The 18,776-nt window shown below is 36.5% G+C and overlaps 1 protein-coding gene and 1 long non-coding RNA gene across 22 annotated transcripts in view; one reads left to right on the plus strand and one right to left on the minus strand.

Moving 5' to 3' along the window:
- The window catches only part of EMC2 (ER membrane protein complex subunit 2), a 402,209-nt gene that overhangs the window by 127,638 nt on the left and 255,795 nt on the right, over window positions 1-18,776 (plus strand). The window lies entirely within an intron of this gene.
- Window positions 12,279-17,895, minus strand: LOC125752417 (uncharacterized). Its single transcript, XR_007401905.1, has 3 exons — window positions 17,721-17,895; window positions 16,014-16,117; window positions 12,279-12,554 (listed from the first exon to the last, which is right to left on the minus strand). It is a non-coding gene; the product is annotated as an uncharacterized LOC125752417 (long non-coding RNA).

The raw sequence follows: 18,776 nt of genomic DNA on the forward strand, positions 1-18,776 counted from the left end.
TATCTTTTCTATTTTTACTTAGATTTCTTCAAAGCTGTAAGCATTCTTCAAAGTGCAACTTAACCTCTGTTTGAAATTTTGATATTTAATACTTTCATTGTCATTCACTTTTAAGTATACTATAATTTTTAGATTATTTTCTTTATATCCCAAGATTATTTAGTTGCATGTTTTCAGATATATATATATATATATATATATATATATATATAATCTGTATTAAATATGAGTTTTAGGGCTATCTTATTTTAATTGATTTAAATTTTATTGTATTATGGTTATAGAATATAGTCTGTATGCTGATGATTACTTAGTATTTACTGAAGATTATTCTGTGCCTTAGTTGCCCTACTACTAGTTATTTTTTGTAAATGCCCCATGTTTGCTAAAAATGTATGTTCCTTTCTCTTTTTCATGGGTGTGAATGTCCTTATATATTTAATGTTCAATATAATGAACTATGTTCTTTAAATTTATTATACATTTGTTTATTCTTGGTTGCTTTAAACTATCAGTTTCTGGAAAGACTGGATTAAAATCCCCAACTACAAATTTCTCCATAGTTCCAATATTATTATTATTATTATTATTATTATTATTATTATTATTATTTTGAAACTTTATTGATAGATGCATATATATTCGTGGTCATTATACTTCAATCTCTCTTTTTTTCCCAGTACATAATATTCTCCTTCACACATGTTGTGAGGGTTAAGAAGCATTTTTGTTTTGGCAAAAGATACAGAAACTTAACAGATCTATTTACACAAAATAAGAAATCATACATCATAATATCAGTTCATGGAATCATAACTACTAGGCATAACAACTTCAGCATTTTATTTTATTTTTCTTAAAATATGCTACATGACCTTTCCACTTGTGCATAATTCTGGCAGTATATCTCTTCATAGGAAGTGCGGGTGAGTAGTGCAAAGAGCTCCAGTACATTTTTTTTTAGCATTTATTGTGAGACTGAGAAAATTTAAGATTAGTTTTCTGGGTATGGATATTTTCCACTAGAAAATGCTTTAGGCATTTTTAATCAATCTATTGACTTAAAATTTTTATATTTTTCAGTGTGGATGCAATAGATCTTACCTATAAGAATATTTGTTTAAATCTATTAAGGTGGTAGGGAAATGTACTATCTTAGCTTTGAAAAAAGAAAATTGAAATTATAAGAAATTGTACACCAATTAATTTAATGATATTGGTTAGTAATATTAGTGATGACTTTATTTTTTAAAGCACATTTTAGATAATTGTCTTTTTTGTGACATTATGGGTGAAAAGCTTTTTGTCAACATAATGGGTTTCACTGGTATGGTAATTTCTGGATCTTCATGTTACTTAGCCTGCCAGGAGCATTTGACAAAGTTGAATAATCCTTCCTTCTTGGAACACTGTCTTCAGATTTTTCCAAGACTGTTTTCTCCTCACTTTCCTCCTTTGTTCCCAGCTGCTTCTAAATCTTCTTTTGCTCCTCCTTTTTTTGATCTATAAGTGTTAGAGTGGACCAAGGCCCAGTTCTTGTAATTCTTCTCTATCTACTCTACTTCCTACATAATGTGATTGTTTTATAAATAGCATTTATATGGTAATTACTCCTAAATTTATTGTTATTTGGCTGAACTATATGAAATTTCTGATACAACTATTTTTTGATATACAAATGTGGTAATTTTACATGATCAATGATTCAACCTAAAAAAAACCTATCTATAATATATATATATATTTTTTTTCCATGTGAGCATCCAAGGAACTACTCTCTTCTCTCACAGCAATGTTATCAGCAAATCCTGCCAACTCTACCAGCAAAATATATGATAAATCCAATCATTCCTCATCAATCTTACCACTTCCACCTTAGCCTCAAACTGTCATGATAGTCTCCTGACTGGTTTCCCTGCTTTCATCCTTGCCCTTTTATGGTCTATTGTCAACACAGTTGTCAGAGTTATCCTTCTAAAACATAAGCCAGAACTTGTCAAACCTGCTGACTTTTCCCCATCAAGTTCTGAAATCCTTTCCATGGCCTGTCAGACATTACATGTTCTGACTCTATCTCTCCTTAAATTCATCTGCCATCTTTCTCTCTTCTACAGCCACTGTGGCTAATGTTCCTCAAACTTGCCCAATGTGCTCCCATTTTGGGGATTTGCCTTTCAGGCTTCTCTGTATGGGATAATCTCTTCCCAGCCACTTATGGCTCACTTCTTTATGCTTTAAGTGGCTCCACGGCCACCTCTTTAGAGACCTTCCCAGACACCTCTGCATAAAATATCATCCCTTACTGTTACTCATTATCCTTTTATCCTTTCTATTCTTTTTCATAGTACTTATCAGAACCTATAGTGGTTATGTATTTATTTGTATGTTTATTTTCTGTCTCCTTCAACTAGAAACAAGCTCTACCACCATAGATTTTGTCTGTTTTGTTTGTGTTTTTGTCTCTAGTATAAGAGAGTGCTTGGCACATAGTATATACTCAGTATTTGTTGAATGAAAGAATGCATGCATAAATGAGTGACCTGGTTATAGGGAGGGGACTTTTTCTTTTTTTTTTTTAAGATTTTATTTATTTTTTATTTATTTATTCATGAAAGACATAGAGAGAGGGGGAGAGAGAGAGAGAGAGAGAGAGAGAGAGAGGCAGAGACAGGTATAGAGAGAAGCAGGCTCCATACAGGGAGCCTAACATGGGACTCGATCCCGGGGTCTCCAGGATCAGGCCCTGGGCTGCGCTAAACCGCTGAGCCACCGGGCTGCCCGAGAGGGGACTTTAATTTCTTTTTTTTTTAATTTATTTTTTATTGGTGTTCAATTTGCCAACATATAGAATAACACCCAGTGCTCATTCCATCAAGTGCCCCCCTCAGTGCCCATCACCCAGTCACCCCCACCCCCTGCCCACCTCCCCTTCCACTACCCCTAGTTCGTTTCCCAGAGTTAGGAGCCTCTCATGTTCTGTTTCCCTCCCTGATATTTCCCACTCATTTTTTTCTTCTTTCCCCTTTATTCCCTTTCACTATTTTTTATATTCCCCAAATGAATGAGACCATATAATGTTTGTCCTTCTCCGATTGACTTATTTCACTCAGCATAATACTCTCTAGTTCCATCCACGTCGAAGCAAATGGTGGGTATTTATTTGTCCCTTCTAATGGCTGAGTAGTATTCCATTGTATACATAGACCACATCTTCTTTATCCATTCATCTTTCGATGGACACCGAGGCTCCTTCCACAGTTTGGCTATTGTGGACATTGCTGCTATAAACATTGGGGTGTCCAGCCTTTTCACTGCATCTGTATCTCTGGGGTAAATCCTCAGCGGTGCAATTGCTGGGTCGTAGGGCAGATCTATTTTTAACTCTTTGAGGAACCTCCACACAGTTTTCCAGAGTGGCTGCACCAGTTCACATTCCCACCAACAGTGCAAGAGGGTTCCCCTTTCTCCACATCCTCTCCAACATTTGTTGTTTCCTGCCTTGTTAATTTTCCCCATTCTCACTAGTGTGAGGTGGTATCTCATTGTGGAGGGAACTTTTCTTAAAGTTCAAGTTGTCACTATTTGTTTACTCATAGTTCTCTCTGTAGGTTGAGCTTTTAATCATTTTGTACATTACAATCAGATATCTCTGAATGAATCGTGGTTTTTGATAACAAAGTGTTCCAAGCTTATAGTGATATTTTCTGCTGTAAACATGGAATTGTATATTTTTTAAGAAGTCTTTTTTAAAATGAATTATTTTAAAAATAATTAGTATTTTAAAAACAAAAATACACATTCTTTTGCCAAAATTTCTATTACCTCTTTAATTTATTGGCAGTGTCTTATCTGTAATGTAGGAAACTTAGTGTTGAACATTAATTCTCTTAATAGTAAGATAAATACAGATACTTGTCTATAATTTAAAAGTCAAATAAAAATATTAGATTATTTAATGGGAGTAAAAATGAGAAATGACAGAGACTTTAAAAACTTTATTCAAAATATTTAAGTGGAAAAAGTATTATAGGTTCATACATTCACAATAGTATCTGGAGTTCACAGGAAAAAGAATGCATAAAAACAAGAAAATTAGTGTATTTGGGTAATAATACATTTTAGTTATAGTTTTATATTATTTTACATTTCTGTACATTTATACTTATATATAACTTGTATACTATATAGTTTTATATTTAAAACATTACGTTTACATAGTTTGCAAATAAGTAACTTCTGTCATTTTTGGCCTATCTTCATATTTTTTATTCATATATAAAGCAGACACAGAAAATTTAATGTGATATAATTATAGGAAAACTTGGGGTATATATACAAATTATTGCATGACTTAAAAATGTCGTGTCTTCACTGCCATTTTGTGTTGTGAATAATTACCACTTAGGCAATTTTTCTGGGTAACTTGATGGAGAGTTACCATAAAATCACCAAATGTGGGAAATACTTTTGCCAAAATTCAAATAGATGACCGACCAGATTCTGAGACTTTTGATTTGGACTAGATGGATCCTGAGCCAGTAATTCATTTTTAATGAACTGCACAAGGGATTCCCAGGAATTTTAACTGCTTCAGATTACAGTTTTCTAGGAATCCAAGAATACTAGAAGTTGCTACATTGTGTGCCTTACTTGTGCTTGTATGTAAACAAGAGAAACCCTATTTGACACCATTTACTGTCAAAGTCATGAAGGATCACTGGTATTCTAAGGCATTTAGGTTCAGTTTCAATCTGCGTTAGGGCAAGGCATTCTGAGAATTTCTTTTTTTTTTTAATTTTTATTTATTTATGATAGTCACAGAGAGAGAGAGAGAGAGGCAGAGACATAGGCAGAGGGAGAAGCAGGCTCCATGCACCGGGAGCCTGATGTGGGATTCGATCCTGGGTCTCCAGGATCGTGCCCTGGGCCAAAGGCAGGCGCCAACTGCTGCGCCACCCAGGGATCCCTCTTTTTTTTTTTTTTTTTTTTTTTAAGATTTTATTTATTTATTTATTCCTGAGAGAGAGAGAGAGAAAGAGAGAGAGAGAGAGGCAGAGACACAGGCAGAGGGAGAAGCAAGCTCCATGCAGGGAGCCTGACATGGGACTCGATCCTGGGTCTCCAGGATCAGGCCCTGGGCTGAAGGCTGTGCTAAACCGCTGAGCCACCTGGGCTGCTTCTTAGTGAAGCTGCTGCCTCCCCTTTTCTTTCCTTGGGCAGCCATTTTATCCTGATAGCTGTGGAGTATGACTTCCTTGTCACCATGTTTTATCTAACTTTCTCCTTCATTGCTCTTAGGGCTTCCTTCAGGTTGACCAAGTTGGCATTATAGGGAATGCAGCAAAGTGTCTGGGGCATTTTGACTTCTGGGTTCCTTAGGCAAAAGTTTTGCTAATTAACTTTGATATTTTTACCTCAGCTCAGTGGTAGCACTGTGTCCCCCCCCCCCCCCCAGTGTTAGCACTGTTTATTTCATATCTTTCTTTTCCAGTTACCTTTGATGTAAAAAAATGGAACAAAACAAAAATATAACACCAAAAACCCACCAATAACTAAAAACACATTTTCCCACTCTTCTAGTAAAAGAAGGTGGAGTGATGGGAGAGCAGTCCAACAACTCCACACATCCACCTTTTCAGTTCAGAAATTGTGGTATTGTGTGTGTGTGTGTGTGTGTGTATGTTTATTTCCGTGACTCCAAAAAGTTTTGTAGCCTTAGACAATATCAGGATATGTGCCAGCCTCTTTCTCATCAGTCAATTTTCTACCTACTAGACAGTAATCTTTCCCTAAATATGTACTACTAAAAATCTGACCTAAGTGAGATCTGGTAGTATTAGCATGACCTAGGAGCTTGTTAGAAATAGAAGCTCTTACAACCTCATTCTAAAGCTAGTAAATTCATTGACTTTTGAGTTCATGATCATCATTTTCTAGTCATAATGCTAGTATTCTTTATAGCTGTGACTACACTGGAAATTGCCTATAGTGTTCTTGATATTGATATAGTTGTAATTATTCTAATGCTTTTCTCCTTTTAAACTTTTCTCTATAGAACTTTAGGATTCCTTGAAAATTGCTTCAGCACATACCTCAGGGATGACGGTTGCCTTATGGATGGCATCCTACTCCTTCTTGAGACTATCTTTTCACCAGGGTAGCTGTGTAGGTTGAATTGTGTCCTCCCCCATGACACCAAAAAAAAAAAAAAAATTGCATTTCTAACCCCTGGTACCTGTGATTGTAACTTTATTTGGAGATGAGAACTTTGCTGTTGTAATCAAGTTAAAATGTGGTCAAACTGTATTAGGGTAGGCCCCAACCCAGTGACTGGTATCCTTGTAAGAGGGGAATTTGAACATAGACACAGACGAAACACACTAGGAAGAACACTGTATAAAGATGGAGGCAGAGATTGAAGTGCTATGTCTACAAGCCAAGGCATGCCAAGTATTAATGGCAAGCACAAGAATCTGCAAGACAAGCATAGAATAGATTCTAACTCAGAACCTCCAGAAGGAACCAACTCGGTGACACGTGGATATTGGAATTCTAGCCCCCAGAACTGTGAGAGAATAAACGTCTGTTTTAAGCCACTCAGTTTGTGGTATTTTGTTATGGCACTACTAGGAAGCTAGTATCTTTGATCTGTCTTTATATCTGCATAACATACCACTTGAAGGAAGAATTGGCTCACTTGTGAAATGTTTAGAAACCATGACTATTGTCCACTGGTGGTAGTGGTAGTAGGTGAGAGGAGGCCGTGGGACAAAAATTACTCTTTACCTCTGACAAAAACTCTAGTTGGAGAGGCAGTGTGTTCTAGGTATTCTGTAGCACTTACAATAATGCATTTTTTCATTTGATAAATCTAAATTACTGTTCCCTTTCCTCCCTCCCATGGCCCATTCTTTGAATTGCTTGGATGAATTGTAATTTCAGCAATAGATACCTCAGTGATACAGTGTACTCAAAACCATTCATCTTTGCTAATGGACCAAGGAAGTACCTTGACTCTTATTTCTTTTAAATGAATTCTTTTCCAATGTAGTACACTGACTGGGAAGCTAAGCAGCAACCATTATTCTTAGATTGTTCTGGGACCACTCCTCACTCCCAAGAGGCCCAGCCATATTTTTTTTCCCATAAGGTCCATAAAGTTCTCATGGAAATAAAACAGTTAGGTCCACCTTCCACTCCTGCCCCGAAGACATGTCTTGAATTCTCTTTTCACATATTGCTAGAAGTCACTGAGAAAAGGATTGAAGTGGTATGCAAAATTTTGTCTTAGGCAAAATGAATAAAGATAAATTGCTATTTCATTTGGAAGGGAAAAGTAGGCAGCATGATTGTATAAGCTCATTAAGGGCTGTGTATCTTTTCCAAATCCACAAAGTCATAGTTGCCTGCTGGTACTAGCTAAAAAAGCAGTAGGTAAGTGGATTAGTAGAGCTAATTTGGTCATTTAGAATTGTTTTTACTTTTTTCAATTAAGGGTATATCAATTTTCTTAGTGATGTTTTAACACAGCAATTATATTTTAAATAAACAAGTGAAAGAATGCAGACACTTATTCAAAAGAGATATTCATAAAATTGTTTTATATTTTTAAATTTATAGCTGTGTTCAGTGGATTCCAATAGGATTTATTGAGTTTATTTCCTTTTTGGTTTTAATTAGGAAATTCTACTGGAATTGTGGATAGCTATACAAAGTGGAGGAATGGATGTTTTTATTTTATCATATTGGATGTTAGATTTTTTCTTTAATAAATTTTCAGAGATACTATGGTGTTAGTTGAATTTTTTTTAAATGATAGAAATGAAACCAAATATTTACTTAAAGTCATTTTGAATGTTGCAAAAGAATGTGCTTATTGAGAAAGTTGAGTTTTCTCTAAGAAAAGCCCTCCAATTTCTATGTTTTGACTGTATATCAGTTTGAGATTGGGTCTTGTGAAACTCCAAATAAACAAAAGAAGTATTCAGAAAAACATTCTTCTACTTGTGGTGGTGAACAGAGACAGGACAGAAGGGAAAGGCCTTGGGATAAAGGAACTATTTCCTGAGATTTTCTAGAAGGGACCAGTTCGAATTCTTTTTTGATTTTTGACTGAAAAATAAGAATATATATGGGTCACTCCATCAGCTCATCTTCTACCTTTGTAATTGAGAACCAAAAAACCATCAGCAGTAAAGACTCAGCCATGAAACTGAGGGTTCATGGTGATTGGTGTACAACTGGGGTTCTAACAGAAACTGTTCCTGGATAGTTCTCTCTTTAATTTTACATATATATCTTATTATAACTAATAGATGACAGATGACATATCACGTCTTGCCTACTTCATCCTGAAACTGACAGTGATTTTCCTAAAAGCACAACACCTCAAGAACTGTCTTCTCTTGAACTCTCCCACTTCTGTTCTGCTTGGCCCTGCTCTTGCCAGAGTTTACTCTGATTTCCTCTCTTTACCCCCACCCTATACTCACTATTATCCCTTACCCATCCCACCCTTTAGGCCACAATTCTATTATTAAAAAGGTCTCATAGATATTGATCTTTCTCTTTTCTTCTTTCATTTCATTGCCTTAACCTAAATCTGTAATTATTAGATTCTGGAGCAATAAGGGATCTTGAAGGTCAATTTACTTTCTTCTCATCTCTAATAGGTCAATATATTGAAGACTGTATATGATCCAAGGTTATATAACTATGTAGGAGTACTACTAGAAGTACTTGTATTACATATGCCTCTGACATTTGTTAATACCATTGTTATTATTTATAATAATACTTTATCTCTTTGATTATTTCTATTAAAGCATTATACAGTAACAGAAATAAATTTGATAATGATGTGCAACACCAATTAATTTATTGAACACATTTATTGAGCATATGCTAAGGTCAATGATTGTTCTAAATTCTAGGAATGAAGCTGTAAATAAGGTAGAAAAAATTTTCAACTTTCATAGACTTTGCATTCTTGTGGTGGAAGATAGATTCTAAATTTTTATACATATGGGAAATATATACTGGTTTGTGATGATGCTGAAAATTCAAGCAGGGAAGAGGGAGAGGAAATGTAGGGGTTCTATGGTCTAGTATGTATGTCGAGGGAGGAGGTGAGGGAGTAAAACCAAGACTTTGAATGTGAGGAGACAGTATACTGGAACTGAATAAAACAAGCATTTGTTCTTCTTGCTTTAATTTTTGCTAATGAAGGATTACCAAATATAATCCTTTCAAAGTTTTTCTTCCCTTCCTCCTGAGATGAATAACGTAAAATTGTGGCAGATAGTAATAAGGAAGGTATGGTTTTGCCCTGGCTGCCACTCTCATTACCTTAATTTTTCTTTGAGATTCTCATTTATCTAAAAGGCAGGATTCACCCATTGACATGGCAATCACTAGTTAATTTAAATCTAGAGTTTGCATTTCTTCATCTTTAACTGAGTTTCTTACTTGAAGGCAAAGAGTTTAATTAAGGCTGCATGTAAGAGAAAAAACAAGATGCAAAAGGAACTTAGAACTACTAGTGCCTCAGCTCAAATGCCATATATTGGACATTTGTAGAAGAGGGCAACAGCTTAGAAACCTCTTTACTGAAGGAGGCTGGAGAGGTAATTGACACGGGTGACTTGGAAAACCGAGAAATAAGTGCTGATCAGTTCTCTCTGCTTTTTGTAACCCAGTGAGTGGTATAGTGTTTCAAACCTGGGTGGAGAAAATCCTTCAGTTGAGTGGAAGTGATTAACTACGGGGAATAGTGTGTAGCAATTATTTTTCTTACCTTGTATTTGTGTATGCATACAATAGTGTAGGAGGAATGGATATATTAAATTTCCCCTGGTGTTTTTCCTGCTTTTCCTATAATTTCTCTTTCCTTTCTTACTTCCCTTCCTCTCCTTGCTCTTAATGTTGGTGTTGCTTTGAGTTCCATCCTTATTTCACTGCTGTCCTCCCTCCTGCTCCTTTCTCTGGTAATCTTGCTCATTCACAAGGTTTTAGTTGTCACCTAAATGGCAATGATATCTCAGTTTCTTCACACCTGAACTCTCTGATCACTAGACTAATAACGTTTTGCTTGCACATTATGTGGGCACCTTAAATGTATGGAAATTAACTAACCCACCTTTGTTTTACAAGTTTCTGCATCCTTTTAGTCTCCATCTCACTATACATACCATCTCCCAAGCCAAATACTCAAGTCATTTTTGACTAATTTCTTTTTATCATCAATCAACCCTGATAATTTTCCAATAATATTTTAATTTTAATTAATTTTAATTTTCCAATAATATTTTAGGTTTCTTTGTCTCCATCCCTATAGTTCTTCCCTGAGCCTTATCTCATCTCCCTTCCTCCTCTAACTCCATCCATCCTCCACATTGCTGCTGGAGAAATCTTTGAAAATGAAAATCTGACTAGATAATATCTTGCTTTGGCCATTTCCCATAATTGACTTCCCTTAGGGTCAGGCTTTTTCTTACCCAAAAGTGATCTCTATATTGTTATTTGAAAAAATATGGAAAGGAACGCTTGGGTGACTCAGTCTGGTAAGCGTGCAACTCTTGATTTTGGCTCAGGTTATGATCTCAGCGTCATGGGATCAAGCCCCGCCTCAGGCTCAGTGCTCAGCATGGATTCTGCTTGAGGATTCTCTCTCTCCCTCACCTTCTTCACAACCTCCCTCCACTTGTGCTCTTGCTCTTTCCAAAATAAATAATCTTTAAAAAAAGAAATATGGAAAAACGTTCAACAAGTATATCAAAATGATAGAACCACAGAATCACAGGATTGAAAGACCCTTCAAAAGTCACCAGTGGAACATCTTTCTCTTCTCAAGAGGTATCCAAGCAAAAGCCAGGAGTCAAATGAGAGGGACTGAAAATGGAGAGAATTAAGTCTCAGATATGATCTGATCCAGGTGAACTGAGATCTCAGTCTCTTTCCAAGCCAACTCTGGATTGTTTGATTTGGAGAAGCCTTATTCATTTTCTAAGTCCAACTTAATGACATTTTCCTCCTGAAGTCTATCTTCATTTCTAACTGGAGTGATTTTTTAAACTTTGTTTCTTCTCTGAGGACAGAACCTGTCTTCTCTTAGTAAGTGCTAAATGAATATGTGGATACAAAATAGCATAGTTTTGGGGCAGCTCTGGCGCAGCGGTTTAGCACCACCTGCAGCCTGGTGTGATCCTGGAGACCGGGGATTGAGTCCCACGTCAGGCTCTGTGAATGGAGCCTGCTTCTCCCTCTGCCTGTGTCTCTGCCTCTCTCTCTCTCTCTCTCATAGCATAGTTTCTAAGGTTTTAGTTTGTATTATTGTTGGTATAATGTCAAGAACTCAAACTTTACCTTCAAGAAGACGTTAGTTCAAATCACAATACTTACTAAGTTGTGTGCTACTAGAAAAGGTGATTGATTCATGACAGTGAAGTTTGGTTTCCTCATATGTAAATTAGAAAAACTAATTTCTGCTCTTAGGATTTTTGTAAGGATTAAACAATAAAAAAGTAAACCTCTTGTCTGTAGTCTCTGGGGGAGAAGTTCACATCTAAGTTCATTGATTTTGTTGACAGAATTCATTCCCTGTAGTTGTAAGAAGGAGGTAGTTATATCCTTCTTAGCAGTTAGCAAAGAACTTCTCAGCAACTGAGAGGCTACCCACATTCTGTGTCACAGTGACTCTCTGTATTTTCAAGCCAGAATTTGTGGGTCAGATCTCCCTTTGCCTTGCCTTTGAATTCTTCTTCTATCAGGTGGAGAAACCTCTCTGCTTTTAAGTGTTTATGGGATTAGATAAAACCCACCTAGACAATATCCCTAGTACACTATAAAATATAATCATGGTGGTTATATCTTATATTCACAGGTTTCAAAAATTATATTATTGAATTTCAAGGGGCCATTTTAGAAATTAATACCTGCTGCAAATGTGCGTTACCATATAAAATAACAAATAAAGAAAAAATAAATATAACAAAAATAAATTCTAAGTTTTTTGCATATTTTTGCTTTTCTACTTAGCTTGTATACTGTTAAGGTTTTTTGCAGCTGATATTTATGTTGAGCAAATACTACATATTTCATGAATATATAAAGTACAGAAAATCAGATATGAGAAATTTTCATCACTTTTAAAATAAATTCCATTTTTATTGAGCATTTATTATGTGCTAGTTTTCCGCTCTAATTCATCTCATCTTAAAAGCAATCCTGTGGCTGATGCTATTACCAGCATTATTTTTTTTTTTTTTTTTTTTTTACCAGCATTATTTTGTAGAAGATGAGAGACAGAGATAGATTAAGTAAAATCCTCAATGTCTCACAAGTAGTAAATAGTAAATCCAGAATCTGAATCCAGCTAGTCTGTGTGCACATGCCAGGCTCTTGACTTTTGGGATTTTCATATTCAGCAAATTGTTCCTATTGATCAGTCATCTGCTCAAAGAAGATGTCATCCAGCCATATGGAAATGCAGCAAATCTGGTGCAAGGAACTGTGAATCTTTGTTGGGCCAATTCACTTACATTTCACTGAAAAATCTGCAAATAAACAGATGACTTCTTAGAGGAAATGGAGGAGGAGCTTCCCAGTGATTTAAAGTAAATTATTAATCATGTTCAGATCTTTAGAAGATTTAACTGGATTAGAAGGACTTATTAACAGTATATTACTTATTGAAACAGAAAGAAGGAACCTCTATTTGTAAGGCTTAACACTGTAGATAGAAGTAAAGCCCAATGAGCAGCTTAGATAGGCTCACTTAAGCGTGCATTTTTACCTGTTCCTTGCTAACATGATTGAGTAAGTGCTTCCAAACAGTTAACAGTTTGGTCATAACCAAATCCCACTAATCATGAGGTATAGAAAACTCATTTAGATACCAGGGGAAAAAGGGAGAGAGAAAGAGAATTGAATGATCTAATGAGGTCTTCCCATCTCCAGTATCTGTGAAACGTATTATTTAGTAATACTTTAGAGATACTTGTGTAATTTGAAGTAAGTTAATATTATAACCAGAAGTATCTATTTTGGGACACAAATCCAATTGCAGTTGGTATGCCATGTCTGTCCTTGTGTGTCTGCCTGGTTACCAGGAGAATATCTGTCCTGGGCTCTGCGTTGGGCAAAATATGCTTTATCTAAGCGTTTGGAGGCTTGCATTATTGAGTGACTGAGGGGTGAATTGCAGTACTTCTTAGACTCTCCAACTCACATCTTATGTATTCACTCATTAGTTCATTATGTTGATGCTCAATAACTATTTCTTGAATAAATGAAAAAAATCCTCAGGAAGATAGTCATTCAACCTCATTCTAAGGACATAGGGACATAGGGAAAGCAAAGCAGCAATGTTGGAGATCAACATGAAGATCTGGACATTCTTTTGAGAAATTTTTTAAAGATTTATTTATTTTAGACAGAGAGAGAAAGCACAAGTGGGAGAGGGGAGGGTGGAAGGGCAGAGGGAGAGGAAGAGATTCCTCAAGTAGACTCCTTGCTGAGCAGAGTCCAACGTTGGGCTCTATCTAAGGACTCATGAGATTATGACCCAAGCCAAAATCAAGAGTCAGCTGCTTAACTGACTGAGCCACCCAGGTGCCTTGAGAATATTTTTGAATTTTTTGAATTCGATCAAACTCAGCACAGAATCTCACCAAGGGAATGGAATTTGTCCTGTATGAGGCAAAAGCAACCTATTTTTGGATTTTAGCCACATATCTGGGGGCAAAATTCTTGAGGCAACATAAGATAGCCTCAAAAGTCACCTGTTTGGCAACATGGTATAGGAGTGGGGGTTTACAGACAGAGACACGTCTTTAGACAAACCACCAACTAAGTTCCTAAGTCTTTATAAAAACTATGCAGTGTTTAATAATAATAGGGAAAGTACAATAGCATGGAGATTTCCATAACCCAAGAGACGAGCATGGACTTATTGTCTGTAATGTAGCTGCCTATTAAAGTGTTCAGGTTTGTAGGTCTGTTAACAGGTTGGCAAAGGATAGGCCATGTAACTTTGCACTGGCTCATAAGAATAATGGATAGAAACTATTTTTTAGGACAAGGCAATTTTGTGCCTCTGGTACTTTAAGAATATTGCCTAGGGACTATGAGCTTCTTAGGACTCCATAAAAATACTTGAGGACTGAAAAAGATGTTGACTCCCAATATGAAAAGACAACAGCAAAATTGAAATTAATAAATATTTACTTCAGTGTATATAAGGTATAACATGTTATTTTATTGTTTGTTAAATATATTATTAGTTAATATTGATTTTATTTGAAAACAACTTGTAGCTTGGATTTTTTTTAACCTTGCCAAAATTCTCAAAAAAGTGATGACTGTAGAGAATTTATTGCTATTTTCAAAGTAAATGAATTACCACATAATTTCTAAAATAAAATTATGAAGATCTTTCAAAATTTTTATAGCAAGATATTATGTTAATCATATTAATTAATTTAGGCATTTTAATAGTTTGATACAATGGCAAAATTGCCCAAGGCTAAATCAGGTCTTGAATTAGAATGTGATGATCAGCAGTCGGAAGATGTCCATATATCAGAGAAATTCAAGAGAAAGGATCTAAAGAGTCTAACTAATTGGCAGAGTCTAGAAATGGAAACTAGGCTGCCAGAGATAGTCGTTAACGTAGCCAGCTTTCCTCCCAAACCATGAGAGAACTGGCAATAGCAAGTCATGGCTTCAGCCTTACAGAACAAAACGGGAGTTCAGGGTCAGGGCTTTTTTTCTGAGTAATAAGTCAGTTGCTGGATTACCACAAGCTAGCACAAGATAAAAGTTGGCCTTGGCAGCAAGTTTGACTTGTATATGAGTCCCTTGAGTTTTAATCTAGTTTTTCCCTTAACCAAGAACAGATCCCAAGTCTAGAGAAGGGTGTGCACATGAGGATCATGACAGTCAACAAATATCTTTAAGCACCTGCTATCTGCCCAGGGACTGTCTAGGTACTGGGAATGCAGTAGAAAACAATTCAGATACTAACTCATAGGCCACCCTGCTTACTGCCTAATGGGAAAGGTAAGACATTAAACAATAACAAGTGGGATAAGTGCTATTGAAAAGGACAGAGTGCTAAGAAAGTAGCACAAAGACTGTGAGAGCGAGAGATCAAGACAGAGCATTAAAGAAAAATCAAGTAGAGCAAGCGTAACCAGGACCAGGGACCTTATTGATAGGAGAATTTTAATCTAACAAAGGACATCACAGCAGCAGTTGCTGGAGAGCTGGACAGGAGCTTGGGGGCATAGAGGCACAGCTGTGGATTTTGAGGGACTTGACAACCAGGGCTGGAGAGTTCATGGTTAGCCCAGCATAGACAAGATCTTTCCCAGAGCAGTCTGTAATATTGAGAAGCACTCTCTTGGAATATGTTTGAGGGGCCCTGGATTACTGTGCTTTTGTCACAAATGAACTATTATTTAAAATTTATCTCTTCTACTAACACTTCCTCTCAGACACTATGGCTACCACACTTGCAAACAATCAGTTTGTGTCAGCCTGCTGGACTGTCCAGTTGAAAAATCTGTCCTTTTTAATCTTTAACGTGTAACTTAGGCCCTTGGAGACTCAGACATCCCTAACACATGTATAATTCTTTAGAATTTTAAATAAGTTGTGTTCAACACCAATTAACATCATCATCAAAAATATTGTGCATGGCATACATCTCAAGCAAGCAGCAAGCATTGATTGTACAAAGTACTCTCAACTGGAACCCGCCCAGCCCCAAATGACTTCATGCAGAGAAAATAAATAGCAGTGAGCAGGCAGCTTGATCTGGGTAGAGAGGACTTTTTTTGTTGTTTTCTTTTTCTACCTCCAGCAGCCCTTAGCACAGTGCCTTACTCATGAAATAGTCGTTAAAATGGAACGCATACAGAAGTTGGTATATTTTTTCAATGCCACAACTGAGTTTGAGAGTCAATCAGTTCAAGTTGAATCCCCTAGCATTTTTATTTTAGAGATAGTACCTTTGTCTCTGCCTTCCTCCAGAGGGGAGAGATGCAATGTAATAATGTAGTCATTTGTACTGAGTATGTTCCAGCTGAAAGGCCTCTGTGTAAGTGCTTTGAGTCTAAAAGAAAGGTATTCATTGTTAGTCTCTAGTATTTGAAGATGACCTCACTGATAGGGTTGTATCCCTAAGTGACTGAAATGGCTGTGGTCTCAGAGGCGCGTGGGAAGGCTTTTCTTCGGTTTGTGGTAAGAGCCTGTTTGCAGGCCCTGGTATTTGTAGCGCCACCTTCCTTCAGGCTGCTTGTCAAGATGAGTTGGTGCATTTTTGTTAGGTGTATACCAGGTTCCTCTGTTGACAGGTGTTCTGTTCCAGAATTTCATAGTTATTGAGAAATGGACTATGTCAGCACAAGATTTTATTGTATTTTGAGGCACTTTGGAGCCTCCGACAGCTGCTCTCATTTTGCAGAGCAAACTGCTGCTGAAGGTTTGGCAAGGCTTAATTTTTAAATGGATTCTATGCTGCTATATGCGGCATTTCCCTTGGCATTTGAATCATTCAGCACATATCCTCATCGTTAGATCATTTTTTTTTATGGAATTTTTGTTGGTCACCTTTAAAGCTGCATCAATCACTTGGTAATGGAAAAAAAGTCAATGTAATGATCTGCTTTGAAAATAAACAGTATAACTTGACTTTGGCGTTGAGAGCCTATTATCATGTGGTAACATCATTCTATTCCAATGACATTATCTGCTAAGGATATTATGATGGTGGAAAATATTCCGATTTTGTTATCGGAACAATGAAACTGTGATATTTAATTATAGAGAAGCATGTTTAATTTGGGAAATCTGGTATGTTGACTGTCATAGTGTACTCATCAGAAGCCTGGGTGGTGGTAATCCAATTTGAACAGAATGTTATTTAGGAACCCACCATGTTATTGATTTAACACTTTTTCTCACTTTCTTAAATCTTTTCCCTTGAAGTTTGAATTTTCCATTAAGTTTTCTGATTAAAAAATTAACTAATGACTCAATTAACACACTGTGTAGTAGGAAGTAGAGAAGGGTGAGAAAAGGGAGAATAGCATCTGTGGCTAGTTTTTATTTTGGAGGGGTGAGACCTGTATGAATGACACAGTGAAGGCATTTCCCAGTTGAAATGTTAACAAATTAGAGAACTGAATTCTCTCTCTCTCTCTCACCTCTTTACACATATATACCATGTATTGAGGAAATTAAAAATAAAGCAGTTGTATGATTACATTGATTAGACTGTTATGTGAATAAATAAAGGCTATCCTTAAAATGGTTGAGAAGGTGGTATTGGGATAAGATTTGAAAGGCAATACGGGGTACTTCCTTTTCTATAGTTAACTTTCCTGCTAATAATTCATTGTGCCATCCTACATTCTTAAATGCTCTTCAACTACAGCTAATGATTAGCCAAGAAATAAGTGAGCCCCTTTTACTGAGTACCTTCTATGTGTCAGACATCATGCTTGATCTAAAGGGAATGTAGAATAAATAAATAAAATCTTTAAAAAAATAAAGGGAATGTAGAAATGGATAAGGCACATGTTGTCCTCAGGGAGCTCTCCATCTCATAGGAGGCAGACACAGCAAATAACTGTTCTTGGTGTTCACATGTGGGTCAGGGGTGGAAGAGGACACTAGCAGTGGGGAAAAGGTGAAGAAAGCCATATCACACTTACTCCAGTCTCAGCAGTACATGAGCAAGAAACAGTGAATTAGAAAATAAGAGAATAATTATTTCTGGGCTGGAAGAAACTCAGAAAGCAGAGTCCACCCTAGTTTGACAATGAAGCTGCTAAACATCTGAGAGTCAAATGGCTTTTCCAAGGTCATAGAGCAGATTGGTGGCAGAGATAGAACTAGAACCCAGTCTTCTGACCAATGTTCTTCCTGCTATATCACATTTCTTTCAAAGTTCTATTTCCATCTTGGAGTCAAGGATAATGGACCTCTGCAGGAGGAGACTTGGTCCCCTCACAATTTTCCTTGGTGACAAGTCCTGATACGGAGTCTTTATGTTTCCTTTTCATTTATCCGAGGGCACAATATATATTCTAGGTGTACCTGGCTAATGGTAGGATATTTCTGCAGCTGAGTCAGAGGTGCTCTGTGACCTGGTTTTGACTTCTGAAATAGTCTGAGTTACTACTTGGAGTGTCCCCAGATTCACTAAAGTGCCACAGAGACCACAAAACAGAACTTTTGTCTATATAGAGGGTTGGGAAGAATGGAGGAGGTTGTATTGAGGACTACCACTAAATTCACATGGGGATTGTGTTCTCAAACAGAATATAAGGAGACAAAAATGCCTTTCTTTCTGGCAGGGGGCCACAATCAGCCTCAAGGCTGGTGGCATTATACTGAAAAAAGTAGCCCAGGCTTCGTATCTACTGGCACTGAGTGATTTGGGCAATCGAATGGAAATATGACCTTTTTGGTTTGTGCTACTTCAGCTCAGTGCCCTCTGTAGACTCTTAAATATATACAGCATGCTGAAAGCTCTTCTTTCATAGACTTTTTTTTTTTAGGTAGAATGTATATCTGAAAGAAGCCATTCAAGAACTGGTTTTAAATAACCTAAATATTTAATTGTAGGGTGGTAAGTAAATATTGGTGTTATTGCATTTTAAATGGAAGCTTTACTTTGTTCATTCTTTATAACTTTATTTTTGTAAGTATACAAATTTACAGAATTGTCTCTGCCAAATAAAGAGCCCCACTCCCAAATCCAAACA

Source organism: Canis lupus, chromosome 13, assembly GCF_003254725.2.
Source record: "Canis lupus dingo isolate Sandy chromosome 13, ASM325472v2, whole genome shotgun sequence".
Taxonomy (NCBI): Eukaryota; Metazoa; Chordata; class Mammalia; order Carnivora; family Canidae; genus Canis; species Canis lupus.